This window comes from Esox lucius, chromosome 15, assembly GCF_011004845.1.
Source record: "Esox lucius isolate fEsoLuc1 chromosome 15, fEsoLuc1.pri, whole genome shotgun sequence".
Lineage (NCBI taxonomy): Eukaryota > Metazoa > Chordata > Actinopteri > Esociformes > Esocidae > Esox > Esox lucius.
Window position 1 is genome coordinate 7,596,131 of NC_047583.1, and position 23,630 is coordinate 7,619,760.

The following is a 23,630-nucleotide window of genomic DNA, read 5'->3' on the forward strand; positions in this document are numbered from 1 at the left end:
TCTCTGTCTGTCTGTCTGTGTCTCTCTGTCTCTCTCTTTCTGTCTGTCTGTTTCTCTGTCTATTCCTGTCTGTCTCTGTTTTTGTCTCTCTGTGTTATGTCCCAGGACCCAGTGTAATGACCATATACAGGACGTATATCAATCATCCTTAGCTCAGTTGCTTCAGGGCCTCCACGTCTTGCTCCTTGACTGATTCCTGGCAGGTGGGAAATACTCGCATAGAAGTAATTAACCCACATCACAGATGCCAACCGGCTCAGCACTCAACCCTAACACCCCACAGTAACCAACCTGCTCAACACTCAACCCTAACACCCCACAGTAGCCAACCTGCTCAACACTCAACCCTAACACACCACAGTAGCCAACCTGCTCAACACTCAACCCTAACACACCACAGTAGCCAACCTGCTCAACACTCAACCCTAACACCCCACAGTAGACAACCTGCTCTACACTTAACCCTAACACCCCACAGTAGACAACCTGCTCAACACTCAACCCTAACACACCACAGTAGCCAACCTGCTCAACACTCAACCCTAACACCCCACAGTAGCCAACCTGCTCAACACTCAACCCTAACACCCCACAGTAGCCAACCTGCTCAACACTCAACCCTAACACACCACAGTAGACAACCCGCTCAACACTCAACCCTAACACACCACAGTAGACAACCTGCTCAACACTCAACCCTAACACACCACAGTAGACAACCTGCTCAACACTCAACCCTAACACCCCACAATAACCAACCCTAACCCTGCAAAACTGTAATATCTAACTTCACCATCTAACCAGATTTATCCAGACTGACTTAGATGAGACTATTGCTAACATTTATTAAATGTATTACTTTATTATTGGATACTAGTGATAGAACCATTTAGAAGCTACTTCAGTAAAATGCAGCAGACTGCCTCCTGTTTGGTCAACTGAATATTTCCCAGGTTTGGGCTGTGTGTGGGTGGAGCATGGCTTGGTTCTTTCTGATGGGTATAACACACAGACACACACACACAGACGCACACACACAGACGCACACACAAATTGAACATTCACTCTGCACTTCTGATCCCATTGTTCATTTTAAACACTTAAACAGCTGCAGATAAGCCCTAAAGTCTGACGTAAACATAAACCAATCAGGAGCTCAGACGCTCAGCATACAGGTAGACAGATCATACAGGCATACAGACTGGATCAGAGCAGGGAGACAGGCAGGGTCAAAACAGGAACACAGACAGGGACAGAGCAGAGAGACATCTGAAGATATTTCACATATTGTTTGCTATGGTAATCCAGGTTCAGTGTCTACATCTCCCCATCTAACCGTATCTCCTTCACTCCCTGTTTCCGTGATCTGTAATGAGACTCATGACCTTGTTATCTCACAGCGAGACGCAGCGGGCTCAGGGTGGCCTGCTGCTTCCTCCGAGATGTCTCATGCCAAGACGTCTCTCAATTAACAATTAGCCAAAGAAGGTCGAGAAGGCACAATGCCCAAAATGACTCGCCCAGTCATAGGGGATTCTGACTAATGAGCGCCGCCCCATCTGACTCCTGGACACACCCCCGAAAGGGTTCAAACCTTGGTGGACGCCTCAGCGCTTGCAGTGTCTTAGTCCAGTGTGCTGCCTTAGTCCAGTGTGCTGCCTTAGTCCAGTGTGCTGCCTTAGTCCAGTGTGCTGCCTTAGTCCAGTGTGATGCCTTAGTCCAGTGTGCTGCCTTAGTCCAGTGTGCTGCCTTAGTCCAGTGTGATGCCTTAGTACAGTGTGATGCCTTAGTCCAGTGTGCTGCCTTAGTCCAGTGTGCTGCCTTAGTCCAGTGTGATGCCTTAGTCCAGTGTGCTGTCTTAGTCAAGTGTGCTGCCTTAGTCCAGTGTGCTGCCTTAGTCCAGTGTGATGCCTTAGTCCAGTGTGCTGCCTTAGTCCAGTGTGATGCCTTAGTCCAGTGTGCTGTCTTAGTCAAGTGTGCTGCCTTAGTCCAGTGTGCTGCCTTAGTCCAGTGTGATGCCTTAGTCCAGTGTGCTGTCTTAGTCAAGTGTGCTGCCTTAGTCCAGTGATGGCTGGCTCCTAACTGGCGACGAAGTTTCTTGAGGGAGGACAGGGACATGTTGTCGTGAAGCAGAGGTCCTGGGTCAGACCCGGGCATGTGCCGGATGCGGGACAAGTGGTCCTCAACCAAGGAAGCAGCGTGACGTCCTTTACATTGGCAGATGTCTAACCAGACCTCACGGGCCCCCGCTTGTCTCACTGGGGACACTGTCAACACTGAATGTGTGCTGCCTTCTCTGGGCCAACATCAGAATGAATATTAGTCCAATTAAAGGATGGCGATAAATCAGAGTACATGACCGGTCGGGCCACGTGAGAGGCCTTTTCCATTTACGCTGTAATTGCGTCCGTATGTGCAGCAGCAGTAAGGCTGCTCTCCGACGTAGCCCACATGAAACAACCCCCCCCAAACGCACACACACACACACACACACACACACGCACACAGACATATATTCTCTGTGCCAGAGAACCCACATGAAACAGACACACATACACACACTTAAAAATATATACACACATATATATATATATATATGTATATATATATATATATACTCTCCCCTGCCTAGGAAACCCACATGACACAGAGACAATTTCCTGGAGCCATGATGACGCAGCGGGCATAGTGGTCACTTACAGGCCGTCCCAAATGGTCAAAAGCGGTGCACTATATAAGGAGAATGGCAACGTTGGGGACACACCCTGTAGAGATGCTTTGACATGAATGATAACTGAGGGCCCTTGGCTCTGGGTCCTGCTGAAGTGTTTATGTTCCTGGACTGTGTTGTGGGAAAATGAACCTGTAAGCATGAGGGCTGGTGTATTCTGTGTGTTTTCAACACACACGTCAAATGAAACTTATGAGATTTGAAACTTGTTTTTATTGGGTTTATACGATGGGGAGAAAAAAACACTGGTATTCCAATGATAACGGACTACCTTCTAATAGAAGGCTAGGGTATCTGTATTTTCCACAAATTGTGTATGAAATGAATTCCCCACTGATAGAATCAGACATTCTGAAATTCCTTTGCTTTGTCCTAATTCATACATTCATATTCCTGAGCTGCGGAGGAAGCATTTAGCTGAGAGCAACAAGATGAAAGAGGGGGGAAATTGTAGTGAAAAAAAAACATGAATCATTTCAAAAAAGCTGGTAGTGTAACTAAGACAGTGAAGAAGTACTTCAGATTGAACCACCAGTGAGAGCCAAATTACACCATATCTCCTTTCCTAGAGAACTTCTTCAAACAGAGCCCTTGTGCGCTGCAAAGGGAATAGGGTGCCATTTGGAAAGCAGATACTGTGTGTTTCATTGACCTGCGTTACAATGTGCTCGGACTGGGATGCTTCCCAATAATGATTTCTCACCACATTGCTGAAACCATTTGTTAAATAAATGACTTGACACTTCCAGTAAACAACCAATTTTCTCCTGAGACTGTCGCTGTGCTGAATGGATGAAACACATTTCAGTAGCAGGGTCTCATTAGGCTGATTATAGCTGTGTATGCCGGAGTCCAGGTCTTATAGCGTCATATTCATGCTGCTGTGAGACTACATGGGTACGAGACTTAACGATGACCCCTTAAAATAGAACAGTGACTACACTAGAGCGGTTCCGACTGACTACTCTGCAGTGGAGCGGTTCCAAGTGAATACTCTACAGTAGAGCGGTTCCAAGTGAATGCTCTACCGTAGAGCGGTTCTATGTGACTACTCTACAGTAGAGGGGTTCCAAGTGATTAGTCTATAGTAGAGCGGTTTCAAGAGGTTACTCTACTGTACAGCGGTTCCAGGTGACTACAGTAGAGCGATTCCAAGTGACTACTCTACAGTAGAGCGGTTCCAAGTGAATACTCTACATTAGAGTGGTTCCAAGTGACTAGTCTATAGTAGAGCGGTTTCAAGAGGCTACTCTACTGTACAGCGGTTCCAGGTGACTACAGTAGAGTGGTTCCAAGTGACTACAGGAGAGCGGTTCCAGGTGACTACTCTACAGTAGAGCGGTTCCAAGTGAATACTCTACATTAGAGCGGTTCCAAGTGACTAGTCTATAGTAGAACGGTTTCAAGAGGCTACTCTACTGTACAGCGGTTCCAGGTGACTACAGTAGAGTGGTTCCAAGTGACTACAGTAGAGCGGTTCCAGGTGACTACTCTACAGTGGAGTGGTTCCAAGTGACTACTCTAAAGTAGAGCAGTTCCAAGTGACCACTCTACAGTACAGCGGTTCCAGGTGACAACAGTAGAACGGTTCCAGGTGACTACACTACAGTACAGTGGTTCCAGGTGACTACTCTAGAGCGGTTCCAGCTCATAGTACATAGAACCATCATAGTGGAATATAAGTAAATGGGCATACTATTTCAACGACATTTAGCACAGCCTCATTCATTTGAGGATTAAATATTTATTAATTCAATTTTCATTTTGGCTAGTTATCATGTTTCCACTGAAGCCTAATATAGGAGATCTGTACTGACTAACCAAAATATTCAGTTCGTGAAAACAAACAATACACAGCTAATAATTCTTGGCAGAACTGAATGCTACAAACATGATTGTGTTTATGTGTGTACGTGCATATGTATGTTTGTACTAAGCATCTGGACCCGTCCCAGTTGTTGTCCAGGAACTGTAAAAGGCCCAGCTCAGCTGAAACCCCCCTCTCTTCTCTCGTTTTTACTGCCCTATTTAGACTGACTGGTCATCCTTCATACTAAGACTGACTGGTCTTCCTTCATAGTAAGACTGACTGGTCATCCTTCATACTAAGACTGACTGGTCTTCCTTCATAGTAAGACTGACTGGTCTTCCTTCATAGTAAGACTGACTGGTCTTCCTTCATAGTAAGACTGACTGGTCTTCCTTCATAGTAAGACTGACTGACTGGTCTTCCTTCATAGTAAGACTGACTGGTATTCCTTCATAGTAAGACTGACTGGTCTTCCTTCATAGTAAGACTGACTGGTCTTCCTTCATAGTAAGACTGACTGGTCTTCCTTCATAGTAAGACTGACTGGTATTCCTTCATAGTAAGACTGACTGGTCTTCCTTCATAGTAAGACTGACTGGTATTCCTTCATAGTAAGACTGACTGGTATTCCTTCATAGTAAGACTGACTGGTATTCCTTCATAGTAAGACTGACTGGTCTTCCTTCATAGTCAGACTGACTGGTCTTCCTTCATAGTAAGACTGACTGGTCTTCCTTCATAGTATGACTGACTGGTCTTCCTTCATAGTAAGACTGACTGGTATTCCTTCATAGTAAGACTGACTGGTCTTCCTTCATAGTAAGACTGACTGGTATTCCTTCATAGTAAGACTGACTGGTATTCCTTCATAGTAAGACTGACTGGTATTCCTTCATAGTAAGACTGACTGGCATTCCTTCATAGTAAGACTGACTGGTCTTCCTTCATAGTAAGACTGACTGGCATTCCTTCATAGTAAGACTGACTGGTCTTCCTTCATAGTCAGACTGACAGGCTTTGTCTTATAGTTGGACTGCAAGGCTACACTGCATAATGACACATTTATTTCAATTAAACAGTTCCCTTATTATTGTTAACTTCATAGCGTGGCGTCGCTGAGATTTACACACACTGCCAGCTAGAAACTAATTAATCTCTACCAACACCAACATCCACACCCACCCACCCACACACACAGACACACGCACAAGCAGACCCAGCCACCTTCCCCCCATTAAAGTAAATGCAAACAGAAAGTAACTGCCCATGACACATTCATCAGGTATCTACACACCATGTCTATAACCCACAGCTACAACATTTACCCATACTAATATTCTACAATTACACTGAACATCACTTGTGATTCACTTGTGATTATCTAATCATTACCGGTACTATAAATGTTGTTATTGCTAATCTTTACTGTATATATTAATGATCATTACCGTTTTCATTAGTAATAATGACTTATCATTGCTGTTGTCATGACCAATCATGACTGTTGTACTGTTGTTATTGCTATTCTTTACTCGTGTTATTGCTAATCAAAACTGTTGCTAGTCATTACCTGCCAAAGATGTTGTCCTGTCCAATCATGACTGTTGTACTGCTGTCATTACTATTCATTACTGTTGTCATTATGAATCATATTCGTTTTCATTACCAGTTTTCATGTTGCACTTAGAAGCTCTTCTTCCCTTATGAAGAAATATGTCTATTCGGCAGGTATTTATAAACATTTCACCCCTCAAGTAATTACTATATTCAGTGAGACCAGAAGCAATATTTGCAACATTAGGTGAATAAGTCTTTTAATAGTTTTTCCGACCCACTCCTTTGGTTTTATTTTTTATTATGTCTGGTTGGCACTGCAAGTATCTGCAGCTTGACTCTACCCCTACTATAGCTGTCTTTACAACGGGGGAGGGTTGGTTGGATAGACCATGAGACCAAAGAAGGAAGAAAGAGATTTTGTGCACAGTTTTAAAAGGCTTTGCTTACTATGAATGTGTGACATGTGGAAGTTTCACCAAGCCATCCTGACATGTCACCGTGATGGACTAACTGGAAGTGTCTCCAGCAGATTTATCTCTGGATGATGTGTCTCTGGAACTACATTACTCCTCAGAAAGAAAACGTTCTCTACACACTCAAAATCTACCCTCATATGTTCTTCAAATGGTTCTTTGAGGACCCGTTTACAATGGAAGAACCACTTTAAAGGGTTATTGGAAGCTTATATGTTCCCCCATAATTTCAATGTGAAGAACCCCTAACGGCCCCTCAAAAAAGCTTTATTTAAACAAGAAACAGAGTATAAATACTAAAATACTGAACAGAAACACTGAAGGTTATTTAACCATCCTCTGTCATGGTCCTTCGGGGTAGGTTATTTAACCATCCACTGTCATCTTCGTTTAGGGTAGGTTATTTAACCATCATCTGTCATGGGCCTTCAGGGTAGGTTATTTAACCATCCACTGTCATCTTCGTTTAGGGTAATTTATTTAACCATCCACTGTCATCTTCGTTTAGGGTAGTTTATTTAACCATCCACTGTCATCTACCTTGAGGGTAGGTAATTTAACCATCATCTGTCATGTTCCTTTAGGGTAGGTTGTTGATATCTGGAGTCTATTGGTTTTCATGTCAGGTTCAGGCCAACCTGATCATTGTAGTGTACAACTGGATCCCATGAAACATATCTGTTGAGACTGGAACCACTAACACACAATGTGAGGCAGAGAGAGGGAGGGGACAGGATCGAGAAGAGCAGACAAAGAGGACGGGGGTTTGAAAGAAGGGGTGAGGAAATTAAGATGAGAGAGAGTGGGAAGGAAAGGGAAGAGTAGAAAAATAATGAGTTGTCAAGGAGAGGAGGGGGGTGGACAAGAAGAGAGAAATATTGAAGAGGAGAGGACAGAAAGAAAGGGTAGAGAGAGAGATGGAATAGTTGAAAAAGAGAGATGGGAGAGAGGTGAGGAGGGAAGAGGAGAACGAGATGGGCCAGAGGGACAGAAATAGTAAGAGACATAAACAATATGATTGCAATCTTGCTCAATATAGCTGTTGTGTATTTTGTGGTGCAGAAGTGTGGTGAAGTGTGCAGTTGTGTGGTTTTGTGTGGTGGTGTGTAGTTGGGTGGTTGTGTGTTGTTGATGTGTGGTTGTTTGGTGTTGATGGAAAACAATTGACATTCCAATAAAGCAGGCTTACTGAACCTGAAGGTTGTATGAAGCTCTATAAAAATACAGCAGGACTTCTACTAAGGCTGGGTGTAGAACATAGAACAGAGCTTTCACTAAGGCCATGTGTAGTTCTATGAACATAGAACAGGACTTTCACTAAGGCTTGATGTATTTCTATGAACATAGAGCAGGACTTTCACTAAGGAAGGTGTAAACAGGTCTATATCTGTCTAGTGTAAACAGAACTCAGCCCTGACCACTCAGTGTGGTCAGCTGGACATTTTGCTGTTCCCTCAAAACAAAACAGAGTTGTATTCAACCTGCCGCCCTCAACCCAAATGTAAATGTGCTTTTTGTGTGTGTGTGTGTGTGTGTTTGAATATGTGCGTGTGTGTGTGTGTGTGTGTGTGTGGTCATGTGAATATGTGTGTGTGTACATGTGTGAGTGTGGGTGTGTAGAAATACCATATGTGTGTGGGTATGTGTGTGTGTGTGTGTGTGTGTGTGTGTCATTCTGGTTAGAGGGTCTGTAACTTGACATTAATACAGAGCCCTCTGACGTAGCATCTGACCAAAACACCAGCCTGTAATTACTGTCCCACTCCCACCCCACTGCTAACTCACTCCTCTACTCCTCCCCCAATCCTCCTCCACTCCCACCCCACTGCTAACTCACTCCTCTACTCCTCCCCCAATCCTCCTCCACTCCCACCCCACTGCTAACTCACTCCTCTACTCCTCCCCCAATCCTCCTCCACTCCCACCCCACTGCTAACTCACTCCTCTACTCCTCCCCCAATCCTCCTCCACTCCCACCCCACTGCTAACTCACTCCTCTACTCCTCCCCCAATCCTCCTCCACTCCCACCCCACTGCTAACTCACTCCCAGTCTCCTCCTCCACTCCTCCAAACTCCTCTGGCATTACTACCCCATTGCTCTACTCCTCCACTTCTCCCCTTTACTCCACCACTTCTCCCTAAATCCTCCTCCACTCATACCCCTCTCCTCCCCACTCCTCCATCATGACTCCTCCTGTCTCCAGTTTACTGTTCATCACAACACTGAGACAGAGAGCAAAGTTAAACTCTGCAGGCATCTTGTTAAATCCTGTTAAACACACTTCACAACTCGTAAATATTTGCATAACGGGATATTCTGACCAGTCTTAAGTCTGTGGGGCTGTTCTGACGGCCTTGTGGAGAGAGTTGTTTTGTGTTCAATTCCCAGAAGAGATGCTTGAAGTAGACAGGACTAATACACAGTAATAAACAAACTTACCACATACCATGACAATACTGAATAATTGTCTCTGATTGGCTTTAATGGCATTCTAGAGCATGCATTAAATCCCTGCAATCTACAGTAAATCAGCCTGGTACAATCCAGTGGCTTTATTAACATAATTATTTCATCTGCTTTTGAACGTAGAAGTAAAACTGAAAACCTTGTTTGCATTGTTAATGACAAGCTGGAAAGATGGCCTGTTTAGGTAAGCTGGCAAGTCTGTTTGTTTCGTTACCAAGGCAAGGCATTTAGCTAGCTAGCTAGCTAGCTACTTCTGTGGATATTGCCACGTTTAGGATTTGTTTAGGATTTGTTTTAATTTTCCAATTGATTGTTTGATTAAATCAGATCGTCAGAAAAACAAGTTCAGGTCTCTTATTTGGAGTTGTGATGCAGTTCCCCTTGAAATTTGCACCTAACAATAGCACATGTAATAGCACTTCTAACAGGAAAGTGATAGTCAAGGGACGAGCTATCCACTGCGAAGGGACGAGCTATCCACTGCGATGGGACGAGCTATCCACAACTCAAATGACAAATAATTGATCCAAAATGACATCTCGACCAGGTGAGCCGACGGTAAGTACTAAGCATGGATGGACTTCTACAGTATTGAATAGGTAGCTGCTTCATTGACGGGTATGTAAAGCACATAGCTTGTTGAGCTACTGGCAGAATTCATTGGGATGATCTACTTTTCTGGTCTCCAGGGGCATGAACACCAGGCATGTTCGGAGACAGTCCCCCAGGGGAAGCGGGGGGGGGGGGGGGGGGGGGGCTTGAGCCCCTGCCCCGTTCCCCTCAGACTCAGCAAGGGCCCTTTTGGGTGGTTCAACACATCATCTGTCTGTGGCGCGTCAGTGTTTTGGCTTTTCAAAGTGCAATAACAGATCCCATGTCTCTTAAGCTATAGGCAGTTTTCAGACAATGTATTCATATGTCTCCTTTCTCACATCCTTAACAGTTAAAGCTCACTAACCAAACAAAGGGCAATAAAAAACACCCACCAAGAGGGATTATGATGTTTAAAGAAGTAAGAATTCAAACTTCCTAAAGCTCTTTACTGTGCGTTTCACGTACCAATATTTTGCAAAGGATGCGGTCAAAAATAAATAGATCGATCAGATGTTTTGGTGAAGTGTGTCATGGCTCAAATGGAGCTTGCAGTCCTTTACTTAATAAATTAGAAATGTAAACAACAGTTGATTGGCCATTTTAAATTGGATTGTGTTTGCTATTCTTAATGTGTTTTCAAATTTGTTTTAAAAAGGTATTTGTAATTATTGTTAAATGAGAAAACTGGGCAAAACTGAGATCTCAGTCTCAGTTGGTTTTCCCTGTATATAAAAAAGACAGACATGTATTCATCCCTAATCAGTACACCCCTTCCTGTCCTCTCCTATACCACTTCTCCCTCTCCACCGTTTGCTTCTCCTCTACACCTCCCAATTCTCCTCTACTCCCATTTCCCATCCTCCCCTCCCTTCTCCTCCTGTTCCCTGACCTCCTTTTTATTCCCAACATCGAATTCCTTTTTCTGCATCCATCTCTTCTATCCACCTCCCCCAACCCTCCATCCCTTCTCCTCTCCCTCCTCCTCTCCTTCTTCTTTCTCCCTCCTCCTCTCCTTCCTTTGCCCCTCTCCTCGACTTGCAGTCTCCAGCAGCATTCCTCTGGCCTGACTCCTTTAAACTGCTGAATTATAATTAATGTGTGGTTGGAAACAAATAGAGCTACTCAGTGGTGAAGCATCACAGAAAATTATATACTGCACTTCCTGAAACTATGTTAGGGAGACGCAGAACACAAGCCCTTTCCCTCCCTACGCCCTCCTTATCTCCTCCTTACCTCCCTCCCTACCCCCTCCTTACCTCCCTCTCTACCCCATTCTTGCCTTCCTCCTGAACTCCTCCTTACCTTCCCCACCTACCTGGCTACCTCACTTCCTCCTAAACCTCCCTCCCTACATCCCTATTTCCCTCCCTCCCTCTCTCCCTTCGTCCTACCATCTTTTCTCCCCCTCTCTCTCCCCCTGTCCCCCGTCCACGCTCCCTCCAATGTGATGTTACTGGCAATGTACATTGATGTGAAAATGTGCACTTGGTTACATTATGAATAACAAGGGGAAATAAATAAACAGATAAATATTGTTTATGTTTGAAAGGTAATTCATGATTCACTTTTTGCCCTCATGATAATGGTTCACAGGTCTTGCTGCTGTGCTTGCACATTACAGTATTCGTGGCTAATACAGAAGTTCATCAATGATTTGTTTAAAATTTTCTGAGGGTTCTAGCCCTAACCTTAACCTCAATAAACCTCAAACTTTTATGCCTAAACTTAGCCCTAACAACTAATTCAAAAACATAACCCTAAGCTGGAAAGTGGGGGACTTTGTGGGTTTATTATCTTTGTGGGTACGGATCCCCCAGTGTATAGTTAGATCTGGCCATACAAACACACACACACAACCACACATACATACAACCACACATACATAAAACCACACATACACACAACCACACATGCACACAATAACACACACAACCACACATACACACAACCACACATGCACACAACCACCCATACACACAACAACACATACACACAAACACACAACCACACACACACACACACACACACATACACACAACCACACACACACATGACCACACACACACACAACTACTCACACACACAACCACACATACATACAACCACACATACACACAACCACTCATACATTCATACAACCACACATACACACAACCCCACATACTTTCACACAACCACACATACACACAACCACACATACACAACCACACATACACACAACCACACATCCATACAACCACAACCCCACACAACCACACTTGTTCACTTTGCTATCTAAATGGGGATACAAAAATAGATTTAATTTCAAAAATCCTTTTTTTTCTAATCCTGACTGTAAACCTTAACCTAACCCTAATTCTAACTCCAACTTACCAGTTGTAACTTTTGTCTTGAACCTAACACTAAGGTCAATGAAATGCTTTTCCCAAAACTGAGGCAGAGAAAATGTTTCGATCTGTCAACTTTTCTGATTTAAGTCAGATATACAGGGACACACACAAACCCGCACACACTAACAGCCACACACACACACACATTTTCCTGTAAATATCCAGCGTGGCCAGTGGCCCACACACACGGTTATATTCATCCCTGGTGTTTCCAACAAGATGTCCTTTCAGCATAGTAGCACACTGGAGCTCTCTGAGCAGCGTTCAAAGAGCGTGTTAATGCACCCGATGTAGCCATAACCCTAACCATGTCCACCAGCACACAGACCGGCTTCAAACCTCATCCCAATACACACAGCTAGCTATATTCACTGGCACACTGCATACCTGTTGTAGGGCTGAGAGGAGGGAGGTGGAGAGTGCAGAGAGGGAGAGGAGGAGATGGGGGGGAGGCAGGATGAGAGAGGGAGAGAGAGAGAGAGACAGAAGGGGAGAGAGGAGGGACACAGGAGGGGGGTGAGAGTAGAACTGAGTGAGGAGTTAGGGGAGGGAGGAGAGAGGGGAGGGAGGAGTTAGGGGAGGGAGGAGAGAGGGGAGGGAGGAGTTAGGGGAGGGGGGAGAGAGGGGAGGGAAAACAGTAGGGAAGACAGGAAGGGGGTAGGCACAGAAGAAGGGTGAGGTGGAGCTCACGCCAATATAGCTTAGTGACCCCATTAGAGCTGAGTGACCCCCCTAGAACTTAATGACCCAATGAAAACTGACCGATCCCACTAGAAGTGAATGACCCCACTAGAATTGACTGATCCTACAAGAGCTGACTGATCCCATAAGAGCTGACTGATCCCACTAGAACTAACTAACCCCACTAGATCTGACTGATCCCACGAGAACTGACTAACCCCACTAGATCTGACTGATCCCACGAGAACTGACTAACCCCACTAGATATGACTGATCCCACTAGAACTGACTAACCCTACTTGAACTGGCTGATCCCACAAGAACTGACTAACCCCACTTGAACTGACTGATCCCACTAGAACTGACTGACCGGATTAGTGTTGACTCACCCTAACAAAATTGACTGATCCCACTTGACTTGACTGATCCCACTAGATCTAAATGGCCCAACTACAATTGACTGACTCCACTAGAGATCACAATACGAGCATGAATTGACAACACACTACATGTGGTGAACTCTCTCATTAGGCGTAACTTGAATGACAAATGTGCAACATTAACATGCGCCACAACTGTATTTGTGTTAAATAAATCACCATTTAAACTCCGGCCACACAGTCATTCATCTGAAAAGTCCCACCTAGCAACCCAATCACAAGTTGAAAAGACAAAATGGTGACATCCGATTATAGCCAATTAAAACAGAGAGCAGCGCATGCCCCTCCCCAAAGGAGGTGCGTCACACCGGAACCTCAGTTTGATTGTGATTGGTGGTGATCTGTCAAGAACGGGTGAGGTCACTTTTTCAAAACAGTGTGTTTTTTTGAGGAGCTTGGGTACTGGAATGGGTTGATTTAGTGACTGGACTGCACCTTTAAACTACCACTAACATTTGTAATGTCATAGAAGGATCTATTCAGCAATCACCCATCATGCCAAACGTATTCCATTTGAAACTTTTCGCTATTAAAAAAAGTGGGGCGGAGTCAGTATAAATCATAATCTGGTCTCATCTCTGCTGCTCTGATCAGTGCCCCAGTGTGTGTGTGTGTGTGTGTGTGTGTGTAGCTAGGTCTCTGGATGGCGTTGTTGATGTTAACTGGAGAAGAGATCTGACCAGTTTCTGATTAATGTGGTGCCCTGGACGTCATGGTAACGCTCAGACCTGGGACATGAGACAGATAACGGCACTCTGCTCTGCCTCCTGTCACACACACACAGTTTAAAGCAACGGCTTTGATTTTCCATTGGGCGACGGATGACCCTAAATATTTACACTATTTGGCAGCCGGCTGTGCCCAGGTATGTAGATCTGGGTTAGGGCTGACTAGTGTCCCTCTGAACAGGGATGAATCCTGAATAACACTCTATTCCAGATACAGGGCCTATAGAAAGTCTGAATAACACTCTATTCCAGATACAGGGCCTATAGAAAGTCTGAATAACACTCAATTCCAGGTACAGGGCCTATAGAAAGTCTGAATAACACTCTATTCCAGATACTGGGCCTATAGAATGTCTGAATAACACTCTATTCCAGATAAAGGGCCTATAGAAAGTCTGAATAACACTCTATTCCAGATAGAGGGCCTATAGAAAGTCTTAATAACACTCTATTCCATATAGAGGGCCTATAGAGTCAGGAAAACACTCTATTCCAGAAACAGGGCCACAGAGAGTCTGAATATCACTCTATTACAGATACAGGGCCTATAGAAAGTCTGAATACCATTTTATTACAGGTACAGGGCCACGGAGAGTCTTAATATCACTCAATTCCAGATGCAGGGCCAAGTGAAAATCTGAATAACAATCTAGTCCAGATTCAGGGCTTGTAGAAAGTCTATTCCATTTAAACTTGAATGTTTTTGCTCTAAACACCCTACTCAACACTTTTTAGCTTTTTTAATATAAATGTAATTCTATATTAAAAAACTAAGCTAAAATATAATTTGACACCTCTATTGGCTAAGTTGTAACAAATCACAATTAAAATGTTCTACACAATTGTGGTTAAAATAGATTATTTTTTTGCAAAAGTCACAATTGGGGTTATGGTTACAAATAAGGTTAGTGTTAAACAGTGGTTTGGTTTATGTTTGGGTTAGTAGTAAGCGTTAAATTTTGGGTTTATGTTAGGTTCTTGGGGTTATGGTTAGATTTAGGTAAGGGGTATGGTTGGGTTGCCATTAGTAAAAAATAAGATTACATTTTGACATCCATAATTAGATTGTTAGGTAAAACATGTTTAAGGTTTCAAGATTATATCGTTGGCTACACATTTTAATTGATCCCTAACCTTTTAATAATGTGCAACCTGTTAGGTCTGGACAATATAATCCCCCGACAGCTATCCTGTAAACAGAACTGTTTCATTCAGCCGTGCGTCCACCAAACTAAAGATTAAATTCACATTTAAATATGAAATGAAATGTAACATACTGAATTTGTTGTTGTCCATGGTGGTGGAGGGTGTGTGGTAGTATTAGTTGGGGTGTAGAATGATGTACAATGTCTAATCCCCTGAATAAACACACTAAGTCCTGATGTCTGGGCTGTGATCCTGGCTCATGACCAAGCTGCCCTGGCGCTGGGTAAACAGAACAGTTGTCTCCTCACCAAGCCGCTCGGAACACAGGGTACCGGTAAAAGATCCAACAGGCCTGAAACCCTGACCAAACCGCCTCCCCCCTCCCTCAACCTCCCCCTAGTGTAGCCTCGAACCCGTCCCCTAGTGCAGCCTCCAACCTCCATTCTCCAACCCATCCCCTAGTGCAGCCTCCAACCTCCAGCCTCCAACCCGTCCCTTAGTGCAGCCTTCAACCTGTCCCCTAGTGCAGGCTCCAACCTCCAGACTCCAACCACCAGCCTCCAACCCGTCCCCTAGTGCAGCCTCCAACCTCCAGCCTCCAACCCATCCCCTAGTGTAGCCTTCAACCTGTCCCCTAGTGCAGCTTCCAACCCGTCCCCTAGTGCAGGCTCCAACCTCCAGCCTCCAACCCGTCCCCTAGTGCAGTCTCCAACCTCCAGCCTCCAACCCGCCCCTAGAGCAGGCTCCAACCTCCAGGCTCCAACCCGTCCCCTAGTGCAGTCTCCAACCTCCAGCCTCCAACCCGTCCCCTAGTGCAGCCTCCAACCTCCAGGCTCCAACCTGTCCCCTAGTGCAGGCTCCAACCTCCAGCCTCCAACCTCCAGCCTCCAACCTCCAGCCTCCAACCCGTCCCCTAGTGCAGCCTCCAACCTCCAGGCTCCAACCCGTCCCCTAGTGCAGCCTCCAACCTCCAGCCTCCAACCCGTCCCTTAGTGCAGCCTTCAACCTGTCCCCTAGTGCAGGCTCCAACCTCCAGCCTCCAACCACCAGCCTCCAACCTGTCCCCTAGTGCAGCCTCCAACCTCCAGCCTCCAACCCATCCTCTAGTGTAGCCTTCAACCTGTCCCCTAGTGCAGCTTCCAACCCGTCCCCTAATGCAGGCTCCAAACTCCAGCCTCCAACCCGTCCCCTAGTGCAGTCTCCAACCTCCAGGCTCCAACCCGTCCCCTAGTGCAGTCTCCAACCTCCAGCCTCCAACCCGTCCGCTAGTGCAGCCTCCAACCTCCAGGCTCCAACCTGTCCCCTAGTGCAGGCTCCAACCTCCAGCCTCCAACCACCAGCCTCCAACCTGTCCCCTAGTGCAGCCTCCAACCTCCAGCCTCCAACCCATCCTCTAGTGTAGCCTTCAACCTGTCCCCTAGTGCAGCTTCCAACCCGTCCCCTAGTGCAGGCTCCAACCTCCAGCCTCCAACCCGTCCCCTAGTGCAGTCTCCAACCTCCAGGCTCCAACCCGTCCCCTAGTGCAGTCTCCAACCTCCAGCCTCCAACCCATCCGCTAGTGCAGCCTCCACCCTCTAGGCTCCAACCTGTCCCCTAGTGCAGGCTCCAACCTCCAGCCTCCAACCTCCAGCCTCCAACCCGTCCCCTAGTGCAGCCTCCAACCTCCAGGCTCCAACCTGTCCCCTAGTGCAGGCTCCAACCTCCAGCCTCCAACCTCCAGCCTCCAACCTCCAGCCTCCAACCCGTCCCCTAGTGCAGCCTCCAACCTCCAGGCTCCAACCTGTCCCCTAGTGCAGGCTCCAACCTCCAGCCTCCAACCTCCAGCCTCCAACCTCCAGCCTCCAACCCGTCCCCTAGTGCAGCCTCCAACCTCCAGGCTCCAACCCGTCCCCTAGTTCAACCCCCACCTCATGGAGCTCCCCCCCTTCTCGTTCACCCCCCCCTACTCCAAGCAGCCCTCTTCTGCTGTGTGCTCAGCCACTCTGGATGGTCTTTTCCCAGGCGGAGGGGAACTGCTGGGTACATGTTTGCTTTTCCTCTCACTCTCAAAGGCCACATTCACCCCGTCAGAGAGGAAACAGCACCACGTTATAAGAAACTATGTGTGAAATACAGAGACAGAGAGAGAGAGAGAGAGAGGGAAAAAGAGAGGGAGAGAGAGAGAGAGAGGGAGAGAGAGAGGGAGAGAGAGAGAGAGGGAGAGAGCGAGATAGGGAGAGAGTGCGAGGAGAGGGATGAATTACTTTGAAACTGAGTACTTGGGATGTTAGGAGGGCAAGAGTTGCTCCATTTGACTTTAGACTAACACAGACATCATGACTCTGCGTCATTCAATACAGTAGAATGGCACACAACAGAATAGGATTAGGTAATAGAAAATATAGCGCAGTAAAATCTAATATTATAGTGTGCAATAGATACAGAAGAATAGGTGCATTTTCACATTTCAAGAGCCTAATTTGTAGTCATACAGCCTAATTTGTACAGTTAGTAGAAGGGATTATTCCTCTACACTGGTCTGGAACTATGACATTATCACCTCATCAATCCACAGCAGGGTGTCCCAAATAAGAATAATTTATTCATCTTCCATAGTGCTTTTCATAACAAAAAATAATCTCGAAGTGCTTGTATTAAAACAAGGAACAGAATAATGGAAACACAGGTGCAAATACGTAACATAGTAAGTCTGGAGTAAATTACAACAGTGTCTAGATGGAATCTGGAGGGAACAATTGGTGTTTGTTTTTAGCCTTAAACAGATGGAGCGACAGTCTAGAAGAATCCATTAGTAGCATCAGCGGTGGGAGGGGTTCGTCAACTGCAGGGAGATGAGCAGGTCGTTCGCTGGCAGACAGAAAGCACCGTTCAGACTCCATTTAATGACTTCCCGGTGCCTACCATTTCATAGAGTACCTGAAACCTCTCTGGTCTTTTGCTAACTCTGCTCATTATGTTCATGTTTGTTATTTCTATGGTCTTCTTTCCCAACCCAACCCAACCTCTTTCCAGCACTGACTTCCGCAGATAACTAATTAACTGATTACAGTGCACTAAGTCTTGTTTCACCAAGATTCCTTAAAACACCCATTCTAAATCGTCCTGGATAAGCTCGTCTGCTAAATGACTACAATGTAAATATGCCTTGCCATTAACGCCGACTGACTGAATGTCATTCTCCTCGGCCTTGGAATGATCGTTCTCCTCGGCCTTGGAATGATCATTCTCCTCGGCCTTGGAATGATCGTTCTCCTCGGCCTTGGAATGATCGTTCTCCTCGGCCTTGGAATGATCGTTCTCCTCGGCCTTGGAATGATCGTTCTCCTCGGCCGTTGCCACGGTCTTGTCTGAGATGGAGTTTGTCGTTACTCCTCACTCAATGAGGACAGTCCACAAATGAATCCTCAGATTAAAAAACGACTTATTTGTATGGCTAAAAAACTAAATAAATCAGATGGTGTAGCTAAGCTGTTCAAATCAGTACACACTAAAGTCAGATAAAGTTTGCCGTCATCGTTATCAATGCTAAAAGAGCTGATTTGCTGTCCGATTGGCTGGCAGGAAAGGAATTCTAACAGACTATCTATATAAACTATATAAAACCAACTAATAAAATATTAAAACTAAAAATGTTAAATATTCACTAAATGTAGACTGGAGGAGCTTGGCCCATGGACTCCCTCACCGCACTACAGCAATGGCCTTTTTTTATTTTATGAAGACTGATGCTAACATTAGCCTATAGATTACCACTACACAGTATATGAGAAATGCCTTCATTTGCTGATTTAATTCATACCAAACAAGAATGGTATGTGCTGTAAATGCATACATAATTATGGAATATTTTGAATGAATGAACTGAGAATTGAATAACCATTCCGTACAGAGTCCAGTTCATTTTAGCTCTGAGAAAGAACCATTCGGCATTGAAAAGAATGGAGCTCAGATTGTGTGAGAAACCTTCTGTCTGCATTGGAAAAGGAACAGGAACTCTTATGAAGCATTCCGTCTCTAGTGAAATGAATGAATCTCCGACAGTTTAAGAAGCATTCTCTAGAGTGAAATGTACGGATCTCCACGAGTTTGAGAACCATTCAATCTACAGTGAAATTCATGGATCTCTGAGAGTTTGAGAAACCATTCAGTCTACAGTGAAATGCTGACCAGAGGGATGAGGAGGCTGAACATGGAATTAATTAACTCCATTCATTTACTGCAGCCATGCTAATTCCAGAAGCGGAGGGGATTCATTAGGATTGAATGAGATTAGCCTGTCACGGTGTGTTGGATTACCTTGTCTACTGTCTGTTATTTAGAATGAGACAATAATCCTTCTGGTTCCAAATAACCTAATCAACAAGCCCTTTATCCAGATTAGGTCACACCCCTACATCCAGATTAGATCATGCTCTTTTAACCAGGCTCAGGTACATATAGGGCTGGTTTCGCAGACACAAATTAAGCCTAGTATTGGAGTGAAAAATCAAGTTGGATAGAACAGTCCATTGAGCCTATTGTTTTAGTCCTAGACAAGGCTTAATCTGTTAGAGTTGTAATGTATATAGGTCTTCCCTTACAGTGCTATATACAGCAGATACAAGATATTGCGTTCCGTGGTCACTAATGTATTCTTCAGGCCACCGGGTTAACGGAACCACAGACACATTAAAACAGAACTGGACCTGGCAGAGTTGGGCCTGAAAGAGCTAGACCTGAGAGACTTTATGACAAAAATGTGTCACAATATCTAATGTCATAGGATGTATAATCACACTATTTACAGTTAATGCACAAACTCCTACAGCCCTCTGTGGTTCAACAGACACACACACACACACACACACACACATACAGACCAGAGGGAGGTTCTAAGCCAACCCTTCTAAAAGACTCCAGTGTTCCAAGATTGGACCCAGTTCTGGAGTGGAAACCTGGCCAGTTGGACTCACAACCATTTCATACAGCGTCACTAGAATGACTTGTAGCACAGGAGAGGCATTCAATACATCATATCACGACGATGATCAGCTAGTTAGAAGGCATTTCATGTATAGTGTTATGCCTGTTTTAAAAAAATTGTCCCCAGTGTTTTCACCTCTGTTAATTCAAAACATTATCCTAATCGTTAATTTTCTAGGTTGCCACTGTTGTTTGTTTAATACATTGTCACCAGGATTAGTTTACGTAATACATTGTCAACCTTATCAGTGTAACCATTTGTAACCAGTGTCAGTTTGATACTTTTTCAGCTATTCAAAGAGGGATTCGCTGAATGACGCTTTCCTTGCAGATCATGAACACCATGCAGTACTATAATTAAGTTTTCCAGCTTGTCACGACCTCAGACTTCTAGGACTTTTGAGTCACGTATAACCTGCGCCACCAGAGGAGTTATTGATGTTACCCTCTTTTTTTAATAAAATCTATATTGGAAAAACATCCTCCACTTTAACAGTACGACTTATAAATCGTAAATCTGCTGTCACACTTCAAGACACCCCCATTTAATTGAACAAAAACACCAGTACAGAGTTACGCTGTGTCGGGATGGAGAATGCACCAGTACAGAGTTACACTGTGTCGGGATGGAGAATGCAGCAGTACAGAGATACGATGTGTCCGGATGGAGAAAGCAGGTACAGAGGAGGTGATCGTCGTGGACATATTTATTCAAAGACAAGCCACGTGGATGTGCATTTTAACGGTGCTGTTCCCACATGATCTCAATGAACAGCTACGTCTGATCACCTCCTAGTAGTCCTTCATATGATCTCTGTACATTTCATATTTAATGTGTAAATTGTTGAAAAAGCCCCACAGCTATAGGGATGGGTGGCTTGGTCTTTTTTGTCACAAGTTATTTTTATCTTGAGCGTGAACACCCAGGAAAACTGTTTAAAGAATGTTTTCTGCCCAACACTCTTTGCTCTTCATACTTCATCCTAACCGTTTCTCTATTTCTCTAATCTATATATTAGTGGATCCATGTATGCAAGTATGACCGTTTGTACGATTTCATTGTTAGCCCTGCACACTTAAGAAGGCAGAGGAATTGAACCGTTTGTGTTCACGCCTGAGGAACATTAACAGTAATATTAACATTTTAGATTTTGTCTGATTTTGTTATGCACTTTCTTGTTTATCTACACACGTTTTCTGCACCCAGTGATCTTCCTTGGGAGATCAGACACTAAGACCAGAGCCCTGAAGGGAAGCTGTAACAGCCTGACCAACAGAGCCCCACAGGACAATAGAGGAGTGCTGCGGAGTAGAGTGTTTGTGTCTGTGTGTGTGCGTGTGCGTGTGTATCTCTGAGGAGCTGTAATGAGGCAGATGTCTTTCTTTTGGTTCCTCTCTGTGGGGGACAACAGGGCTTTGTTACTCGCTCTCTTCTCAACACTCTCTCTCCTCTTCTCAACACCCTCTCTCCTCTTCTCAACACCCTCTCTCCTCTTCTCAACACTCTCTCTCCTCTTCTCAACACCCTCTCTCCTCTTCTCAACACTCTCTCTCCTCTTCTCAACACCCTCTCTCCTCTTCTCAACACTCTCTCCTCTTCTCAACACCCTCTCTCCTCTTCTCAACACTCTCTCTCCTCTTCTCAACACCCTCTCTCCTCTTCTCAACACCCTCTCTCCTCTTCTCAACTCTCTCTCTCCTCTTCTCAACACCCTCTCTCCTCTTCTCAACACTCTCTGTCCTCTTCTAAACACTCTCTCTCCTCTTCTAAACACTCTCTCTCCTCTTCTCAACACTCTCTCTCCTCTTCTCAACACCCTCTCTCCGCTTCTCAACACCCTCTCTCCTCTTCTCAACACCCTCTCTCTCTCTCCTCTCCTCAACACCCCCACCTCTCCTCTTCTCAACACCCTCTCCGTCTCTCTCTCTCCTCTCCTGAAACCCCTCTCGCTATCTCTCTCAATCCCTCTCACTCCTCTCTTCATCGCCCGCTCTCTCTCCTCTGCTGTCTCACCCTCTCTTCCTCTCACTACATCTCTCTCTTTCTGTCTCTCTCGACGACACACTCACCCTAACCCACCCACTTCCATATGTTTAAATTATCCCTCTCCAAGTCCAGCTCCATTAGTGAAAGGATAATGGTCGGCCCCCATTCAGCAGGGGATGAGAGGGGGGAGAGAGGGGCTGACAAGAGAGCAGGGAGGGGGAGGGGGGGGGGTTGGTGAGAGTAGAGGAGAGAGTTTGGCCTTGCTGGCCTGGGTCTTCAGGTTCTCACAATCTCTCTCCACCAATCACGGACCTCTGTAGCAACAGCAGCCAATCACACAACAGAATCCTGCCTGAAGAAGAAAAAGCCAATCAGCGTGATTAATTTATTCAGATCCCCCCGACCCACTATGTTGGAATGAACCCTACTTTATACACCCTCAGCCCTCATCCAATCCCCCACCCCAACCCAGCCCCGCCACCCCCATCTCTTTATTGCCTTTGTGAGGACTGATGGAAGAATGCTAAGTATTTTTTTTTTTTATATCAGGCACCTTTAATATGTACTAGCCCCCCTTCTCCCCCTGCAAGGTAATTACAGCAGAATTTCTATAGATGGGAAATTCATGTGTTTGGAGGTGTCTGGGTGATGTATGGCTGTGGAGGGCTGCAGGAGGACAAAGACAAGCCGAGCAGCAGACGTGAACCCGCAGAGTTATGGTGTAACAGGGAGTAGTGGGAAAACACAGGATCTGTGATGATGAAAAGAGAAGTTCTTCATACAACAGCCCCCCCTAAGCCCCCCCACCCCACCCCAACCTTACACATTGTCCCTGTGTGAAGAGGGAATGTGGGAGTGTGTGTGTGAGTGCGTGCGCGTGTGTGTGTTTTTTTTTTTCTGTGCTTGTGTTTCTGAGTGTGTGTGTTTCTCTGTGTGTGTGAAGAGGGTGACATCATGGTTTCCTCGGGTAAACAGGTGTGATAGAATAGAGTCCTCTGCTCCTCCTTTCCCTTCCTCCACCTCCTCCTTTCCCCATGTCCTCCTCCGTTGCTCTGCTCCTCTCCACTGGGACCAGTCTCCTTGTGTTAGGGATAGACTTTTCTAGACGCAATAAAGAGCTCAGTGAAATACAAACAATGGGGTGGCAGTTTTACATTGTGGTTCCTAAAGTCTTATTTAGATATACAGATTTGGGCCGTTACAATACTGTTACTAAGGTCTTATTTAGATATTTAGTATTCGGCTGTTTCCGCTGCATACCTTTTAGGAATGCTCCTTTTCATGCTTGCGTCAGCGACCATCTTTATTGGTACACAAAGTTACCAAACCCCGCCCCCCCCACATTTTACTTGCTTTCTCCCTGACTTGTGCCAACTTAAAATACCTCAGACTTTTCTCCCTCACTTGTTCAATGTCCCCATGGAATTTCTGTTTACTTTTCTTCCTCACTGGGCTGATGGACGCCCTTGTACTGGCACAGACATGGTGGTAAGGTCTCACCCACTCTGAGTTCACCATGTACCTGCCAACTAATCCTTGGTCTGTCCTAAGAAGACACTGGACCAGGTCTTGGTAACTAGTATTAATCTGTTTTTATATTAGCCCAAAAATATATATATATTCACAAATATTACTGGTAAATGGCATTTTCTAACCATATTGC